This window comes from Atheta coriaria, unplaced genomic scaffold (genome assembly GCF_025399875.1).
Source record: "Atheta coriaria isolate IRGN ID8LTWV9N9 unplaced genomic scaffold, Caltech_Dcor_3.1 hic_scaffold_56_pilon, whole genome shotgun sequence".
NCBI lineage: Eukaryota > Metazoa > Arthropoda > Insecta > Coleoptera > Staphylinidae > Dalotia > Dalotia coriaria.
Window position 1 is genome coordinate 93108 of NW_027045498.1, and position 8439 is coordinate 101546.

An 8439-nucleotide genomic window follows, 5' to 3' on the forward strand; every position below is an offset into this window, starting at 1 on the left:
GTCCCGCACTATATTCAACACACGCGCACTATATAAAATGCACAAACACAATTATATCAATTCCAATGCTAATTTCAATTTGATTCAGTTTATCCATTTTTCCCAATGTATCAAACTTGAAGTTGATTCTTTGGTTCAGGATCCATTAGGTATATCTTCGATTTTTCGTCCTTTCGGAATAATTCGATTCGCCAATATTTTTCATTTTCTTAATGATTTTATCTTCATACGAGTACATCTTTGGGAAAATTCTCCATCTGTTTGGTTTCTTCGTGTCTTATTATAAATGATGCAATTTGAAGTTGGCTGCCTGCAAATGTTTTCCCCAGAAAATGAAATCTAATTCAATATTTGAGTATCATTCTTCATTTTATTCGGTTCCTGTTGTTGCTGACCCAATGTTGTATGGTTTTAATTTATGTTATTTATGATGATGTGAAAAATGTGTAGGTGTAGTAATGTTAAAAATGTCAGGTAAAGCAGTGCCGAGACACAGCAATACCTTGGCCCAGTCAATGATCATGAACAGGGTAGAAAGTGTAAGTGTATGTGTGTGTGTGTGTGTGTGTGTGTGTGTGAGTATGTAACTGTTGACCGATTGACTCTAAATGTTTTAATGCAAAATTGAAATGAAGTCCAGTTGAAATTAAAGCAGATTTTGTTTACCAAATATTAACGAGTACAAGTTTCCAATTGATACAGACTGGTTCTTGGTTTCTCATTTCTACAATTCCACCCATTTAAAATCTTCTTCTTCCTTTGGTATATTGCAGAAATTCTTTCCCGTCATATCAGAATCCCGTTTCTTGAATTATCTTCTTTATCCATTGATGAATAATGATGGATTGACATTTGCAGCAGCAAAGCATTCAGCTTTTCGAGTTCACTTTGAGCGGTTTTCCATAAATTTTAACAGACACAAGGACTAGTAATAAATGATTATTAATACATTCATATCAATGATTCTACCAGTTCACCAAGCACTTCGAATACCTGTATCAAACAAACAAGCAAACAAAGTTGTGACTAGTAAATTTCAAGAATAGAACACAAAACAGCACAGAACATCCACAATGGCTTAGCATCCCGGATCCTGCAACATAAATTAAAATATTAGTAATCAATTCAAACAAAACGCCCTGAAAACATAGAAGAAATATGTGATTAGTACATAAAAAGTGCTAAAAGAAATACATAATTCATTAGTGAGGATTTTTGGAACTCATTCACACACACAATACAAATTAAAATAACAATAACAAATACGAAAAATAAACAAATGTCACCTAAAAGAGAAATAAATTTGATTAGCACACACATATAAATTGCTGTAAGAAAAAAGACATTAATGAGGATAAGGAAGGACCTAAAACCCTACCTAATGACAACCAATAGCTAATTCGCGATTACCCTGAAAGCGGAAAAAGATTAGTACACAAATTTCTAAAGAATATTCATCATTCACACAGCTAAGAGGAGTAGGATACTTATAACTATTTTAATAAGACCTGCCTTTGTCCCTACCTAAGTACCTACATGAGATAGCTTAGTGAGCACAAACCGCTTATAATAAAAAAGAGCGCACCTAACCCGCGACGCGTTTGGCGATTTGTGCTCAAAGTGCAAAACGGTTTTGCCGAATATAAAGAAAGTGACCGACTGCCACATCCCAGCGGCAGCAGCCGGCTTTTGGTAGACCAAAATTTAACACGACATACACAAATGAAATGAAATACAATACAGTGCAACACAATCATACAAAGTAATAATACATTCAACAATCAATCCATTCATTCTTAAAATTGTTTACTGTTGCAGATTTGACTCTGCCAAAAAATGCCCCGACCGATGCATTGATTTAATTTGTGTTATTTGTGGTGTTCTGCGTGAACAGAACGTGTAAGTGTTGTGTTGAGAATGTAAGGTAATGAATGTGCCTAGACACACCAAATACCCAAGAACCCCGTCAATGATCATGAACAGAGCAAAAAGTGTAAGTGAGTGTGGGGTATGTGTTTAGTGTTGTGTGTGAGTGTGTGTAAGATTATACGTGCGTTCGAACAAAAACGGAAAATAAACAAAATTCAGTTGCTACACGAGCAAATTTTAAGCAAAGTGTTCACGGTGACACATACGAGTAAGTTGAATGCAAATTGTAAATAAACTATTCGCAATAATACTTTAGTTTTGAAATGATTTTGACTTTGAAACGCGATTGAATTTACCGCGATCCGTGATAGGTATAATAAAGGTAAACTCACTACTTATAGACATCCGGCGTTTCTAGCAATGCTGGGAGGATTAGTCGAATGACCAAGTACTGGTTTCACACGCCACCCCCAGATACAAGAGTGACATGCATACGCCAGCCTTCTGATCAGTGACATCACCCCTGCCTACCTTAATCCCATGTCGCATGGCCAGGTTTGTGCAACATTTCGTAGGAGAATCCGGAGAGTTGGAAGAGATTGGTTGGAGGTCGGGCCATTCCTCATCTATCGGGTTATCCTTCTTTCATATGTCCATGCTCCATTCCATTTCCCTCCATCACCTGGTCTCATCTGGTGTGGCATTGCACAACACTCTAAAAACAAAAAATTTTAATTATTAAAAATATTATTACCGAATTATTTATTAGTATTGCATGCAGGTAAATAAAAGTGTAAAGTAAAGAACATTATAAGACAACTTACCAAAGTCATTGGGTCATCTTTCTACCCCCTGATGTTGGTGATGGATTAGGGATGATGTGTTTCCTGACATTCAGTGGTAATTGTCGATCAGTATAGCTCCTAAAAAGATTATATAATAATTAGTAAATTAGAGTAATTATTTTAGTTTTTAAACTCACTTCTTGGGTTCAGTAGACTGTTGCAAAAGATAATAATTTGGCAATCTAATATGACTGTTGTTGTGAACATAATATCTGCTCATGATGACTGTTGACTGATTCTGTAAATAAAAGTAGATTTTAAAAATAATTTTCATTTTACAAGAAACATTTTTAATAAGATTTTAACTTTTAGTAACTCGAAGATAAAAATGTTTTAAAATGCAATAAATTACTCACCCATTAAATTGTACAATCCGTTGTGCAGGCTTCATTGGTGCAATCTAATTGTAAAAAAACGGTTATGTTCATGGTTATTAACCGTTGAGCATCATATAGTGGCGTCATCATGTTCCGACCAATCACGAAGCACCACTGTGAACGTTGAGAAGATTTTGCGGCCATCATGGAAGCCGACAGCGACATCGGGTTCCAACCAAACATGACACGCTGTAAAAGGAAAGCGTTAGCCGGCCATTTTGAATTTTTGTGGCGTTGTTTCGGTTTCGACCAATTACGGAGCAGCACGCCGACGCTTGAAAAATTTTTTTTCGGGTGATTGAAAATTTTTTTTAACCCTAATTAAACGAGACATGTAAGACTTGTTGTGTGTAACTGAAGATATGATTGATTGATTGATTCGACTAATTCATTAAAAAACAATATGAATATATGAAATTAGGTGCTTTTCTATTCCCGTTCTTTGTTTCAGCTACTTATGTCGCGACTGTACTTTGCTTTAAAATCTATTAAAAAGTATAAATTACTTACTTGAGCGGCCAATTGTTATTTTACGCGTGTTGATTATCTATTTCTAGATATTCTAACTTGAGTTCTTGTTTAAAAAGAATAATTATTTTATTTTTTAAATTTTTTGTGGATTCAACTACAGGACCAACGCCTCGAACGACCCGCACAGCACGACGATAAAACCGCAAATGGACAATGGCCGAAGCTGCAGTTCCTTCTTCCTGTAGACAAAGGGGTGGGGGTAAAAAATGCCAACTTTTGACTCACTATGTAATTAGGGACTTCCTATAATTCAAAATTGATTGAATGTGACAATAACTTATTTGATGATTTTTCACATAATTTTAAGGGTCAGTGGTGCAATATTACGGCAACAGTTTAAGTATTAACCTTTACATGTTGTTATTATCGGAAATCATTTATTTCTCAAAAAAATTATCACTTACGGTTAATCTTATTTTAAATGAAGAGAATTAAGCGCGCTTTTCACGTACAGTTCTGTGGAAGGGTTTGCTTCTAACTTGTGTAAGATTTTAAATCCCGCCCGAAATCACGACCTTTGCGATAATCGACGTAGTGTGAACATTTATTCAACCACTTCTCAAATGTTAACTCAGACTTTAAAACTAAGTTTCGCCGCTTTTAAATTGCACCAGAAAGTGTTATCTTCGAAAATGTAATATAAGTTAATATTTTCCAGAGGCTTCACTCTTGCGCCTGCAACAGGTAGTTTTATAGAAAATGTACGGTTTTCCTGCACAGAAAATGACAATTCCACGACGGCTAATCGTTAGATCATCTCATAAACTATCGATACCGATGCTCTGATGTTGCTGACACGTTTTGTGGAGGATGTGAAAACACGCGGTGTGCTGAACCTCAATTTGCAACATTGTTGTAGGCTCCCTCAAGTGAATTGCACCTCAGAATCTGCAAAATTAGGTAAAATTCATGTAAAAAGCTCAAGAAATAGTTAAACAACTAACCACTTTTAAAACACGAATAATTGAACTACATGTTCGAAGATTTAACTTAAAAAACTTGAAACCACAATGTGTTTGATTTAATTTGTTTAAAACTATAATTTATCATCAAATAAATGTAAAAAAATTATAATTTGAACATGAAATAATGTTTGAAGATTCTGTTTTTTAAGTCACTTTTTTTTGTTACAGACACAATTTAAAACCTGATATCTGCTTTTGGTTGCCATTGGTGATGAACAGTGAAAGAGGAGGAAATTTGCAATTCTGACTGCCAGCGCTTCTTAAGCTAGTTAAGATACCCCTAAACGTTGTGTTTGCATTTATGGCTGATTAAATTCTGTTCTAACTGCATTTGGTTAATTTAATATGACTGTTGTTGTGAACATAATATCTGCTCATGATGACTGTTGACTGATTCTGTAAATAAAAGTAGATTTTAAAAATAATTTTCATTTTACAAGAAACATTTTAATAAGATTTTAACTTTTAGTAACTCGAAGATAAAAATGTTTTAAAATGCAATAAATTACTCACCCATTAAATTGTACAATCCGTTGTGCAGGCTTCATTGGTGCAATCTAATTGTAAAAACGGTTATGTTCATGGTTATTAACCGTTGAGCATCATATAGTGGCGTCATCATGTTCCGACCAATCACGAAGCACCACTGTGAACGTTGAGAAGATTTTGCGGCCATCATGGAAGCCGACAGCGACATCGGGTTCCAACCAAACATGACACGCTGTAAAAGGAAAGCGTTAGCCGGCCATTTTGAATTTTGTGGCGTTGTTTCGGTTTCGACCAATTACGGAGCAGCACGCCGACGCTTGAAAAATTTTTTTCGGGTGATTGAAAAATTTTTAACCCTAATTAAACGAGACATGTAAGACTTGTTGTGTGTAACTGAAGATATGATTGATTGATTGATTCGACTAATTCATTAAAAAACAATATGAATATATGAAATTAGGTGCTTTTCTATTCCCGTTCTTTGTTTCAGCTACTTATGTCGCGACTGTACTTTGCTTTAAAATCTATTAAAAGTATAAATTACTTACTTGAGCGGCCAATTGTTATTTTACGCGTGTTGATTATCTATTTCTAGATATTCTAACTTGAGTTCTTGTTTAAAAGAATAATTATTTTATTTTTAAATTTTTGTGGATTCAACTACAGGACCAACGCCTCGAACGACCCGCACAGCACGACGATAAAACCGCAAATGGACAATGGCCGAAGCTGCAGTTCCTTCTTCCTGTAGACAAAGGGGTGGGGGTAAAAAATGCCAACTTTTGACTCACTATGTAATTAGGGACTTCCTATAATTCAAAATTGATTGAATGTGACAATAACTTATTTGATGATTTTTCACATAATTTTAAGGGTCAGTGGTGCAATATTACGGCAACAGTTTAAGTATTAACCTTTACATGTTGTTATTATCGGAAATCATTTATTTCTCAAAAAAATTATCACTTACGGTTAATCTTATTTTAAATGAAGAGAATTAAGCGCGCTTTTCACGTACAGTTCTGTGGAAGGGTTTGCTTCTAACTTGTGTAAGATTTTAAATCCCGCCCGAAATCACGACCTTTGCGATAATCGACGTAGTGTGAACATTTATTCAACCACTTCTCAAATGTTAACTCAGACTTTAAAACTAAGTTTCGCCGCTTTTAAATTGCACCAGAAAGTGTTATCTTCGAAAATGTAATATAAGTTAATATTTTCCAGAGGCTTCACTCTTGCGCCTGCAACAGGTAGTTTTATAGAAAATGTACGGTTTTCCTGCACAGAAAATGACAATTCCACGACGGCTAATCGTTAGATCATCTCATAAACTATCGATACCGATGCTCTGATGTTGCTGACACGTTTTGTGGAGGATGTGAAAACACGCGGTGTGCTGAACCTCAATTTGCAACATTGTTGTAGGCTCCCTCAAGTGAATTGCACCTCAGAATCTGCAAAATTAGGTAAAATTCATGTAAAAAGCTCAAGAAATAGTTAAACAACTAACCACTTTTTAAAACACGAATAATTGAACTACATGTTCGAAGATTTAACTTAAAAAACTTGAAACCACAATGTGTTTGATTTAATTTGTTTAAAACTATAATTTATCATCAAATAAATGTAAAAAAATTATAATTTGAACATGAAATAATGTTTGAAGATTCTGTTTTTTAAGTCACTTTTTTTTGTTACAGACACAATTTAAAACCTGATATCTGCTTTTGGTTGCCATTGGTGATGAACAGTGAAAGAGGAGGGAAATTTGCAATTCTGACTGCCAGCGCTTCTTAAGCTAGTTAAGATACCCCTAAACGTTGTGTTTGCATTTATGGCTGATTAAATTCTGTTCTAACTGCATTTGGTTAATTTAATGTATTCATGATGCTAACTTTAGATTTGATGAGAATTTTGATGTTCTGACTGCTAAATCAGATTCAGCGGGAATAAATACAGGTGAGAACATATATAAACAAATTTCTAGTTGGTTCCTAATTGGGTTGCTTTAGGTTTGTAAGGGGATATCGTCCGCCATGTGTTTCAAGTTGGATCGTTGGAACCTTTATGTATTCTTTTGACGGCAAGGCGCCTCGCTTTGCGTAATACTTACTCATTACATGCTGTAATATAAACGCACATGAACCGCTCGACTTAATATTATCAATAGAGGCTTGGTTCCACATACCTGGTTATAGACGGAAACAACGACTTGTCTTGACCATGCCAAGCTGCTTTTTGTGTTTGTTTCTGCGTAGTTTCTTCTTGCTTTTTCTTGTGTTTTGGTTGAAAATAATGAAGTTTTAGCACTCTTAAGCAGCAGCAAATCACGTTACGTATTGCTCATTGCTTTCATTGTCGCACACACGTCTCTTATCAATCCAGAGACCGCACGAAACTAGCGGCAATACACGGACAAGCTTGTTATACAAGAAAAGCAAGAGATGCAAAGCCGGTGCGTTGATAGCACGCTAATCTTAAACGCGAATTGCATTTGGTACCTGTGGCGTGTGTAGAGGTGAGAGCGGCAGACGACAATAATGAGAATTGATATGAAAGTGTAAATTGTAAGTTCAAAACAACTACCTCGTGTCGAATGCTCACGTTTGTCAGATAAATATTTAAATGCAACAGCATCAATCTATTTTATGATTTTTAGTTCACGCTAGCGGCATCTCCGCAATTTAGATTAGGTGCGAGGAGAATTTATTTATTTATAACAAACACTTTATAAATGGTTACAAGAAGCAAGTAAAATAATGCAACCAGTTTTTTTAATTGCATTGAGTAATACATCTTTGTTACATTATGCTTTGGAAGTATTTAATAATTGCTCCAGTCGTTTACTATTGGCATTGAGACTGCAACAACATAGATTTAATGAAAATCGCATTCTTGCAAATAATGCTATCTAACACTTAAATATATAGTAACTTTATCTGTGACATTAATACCAGTATTGCATACATGTACAACCGCGCGTAAGTAAACAATAAAAGAAATAAATATATTTATGTTTGAAAATGATTTGAAATTACAGCTGCACGACGCAAAATTGGAAGAAATCAGCAAACAAAGTATGTGGATTAATCAGTGAATATCAGAAATCTACGAGTATATTATAATGTTTTAGAATGCAGAGAAGTCTACTTACACAGATTTCCACACTCCAGAAACTGAAGTGTGGATTGTGGGTGGAGAGGTGGATATGATGCTAAAGCAAAAGAATATCTCCACATGGTCAGTGTTATGAATCTTCTCGTATTCTATCAAAAGCAAACTATTATTTTTTTACAGGCTGCTCTGGGTTACGGTGAATGGAACAATTTAAAATGGGCATGTGGAGGATCTTTAATTATGAAA

At 35.0% G+C, this 8439-nt stretch overlaps 2 long non-coding RNA genes across 2 annotated transcripts; both read right to left on the reverse strand.

The window, feature by feature from the left end:
• Nucleotides 1–178: 178 nt before the first annotated feature.
• On the reverse strand, nt 179–4507 carry LOC135802812 (uncharacterized). Its single transcript, XR_010550629.1, has 5 exons — nt 3602–4507; nt 3071–3280; nt 2852–2952; nt 2694–2792; nt 179–2584 (listed from the first exon to the last, which is right to left on the reverse strand). It is a non-coding gene; the product is annotated as an uncharacterized lncRNA (long non-coding RNA).
• Nucleotides 4508–5871: 1364 nt separating this feature from the next.
• On the reverse strand, nt 5872–7310 carry LOC135802815 (uncharacterized). Its single transcript, XR_010550630.1, has 2 exons — nt 7265–7310; nt 5872–6530 (listed from the first exon to the last, which is right to left on the reverse strand). It is a non-coding gene; the product is annotated as an uncharacterized lncRNA (long non-coding RNA).
• Between the last annotated feature and the right edge of the window lie 1129 nt (nt 7311–8439).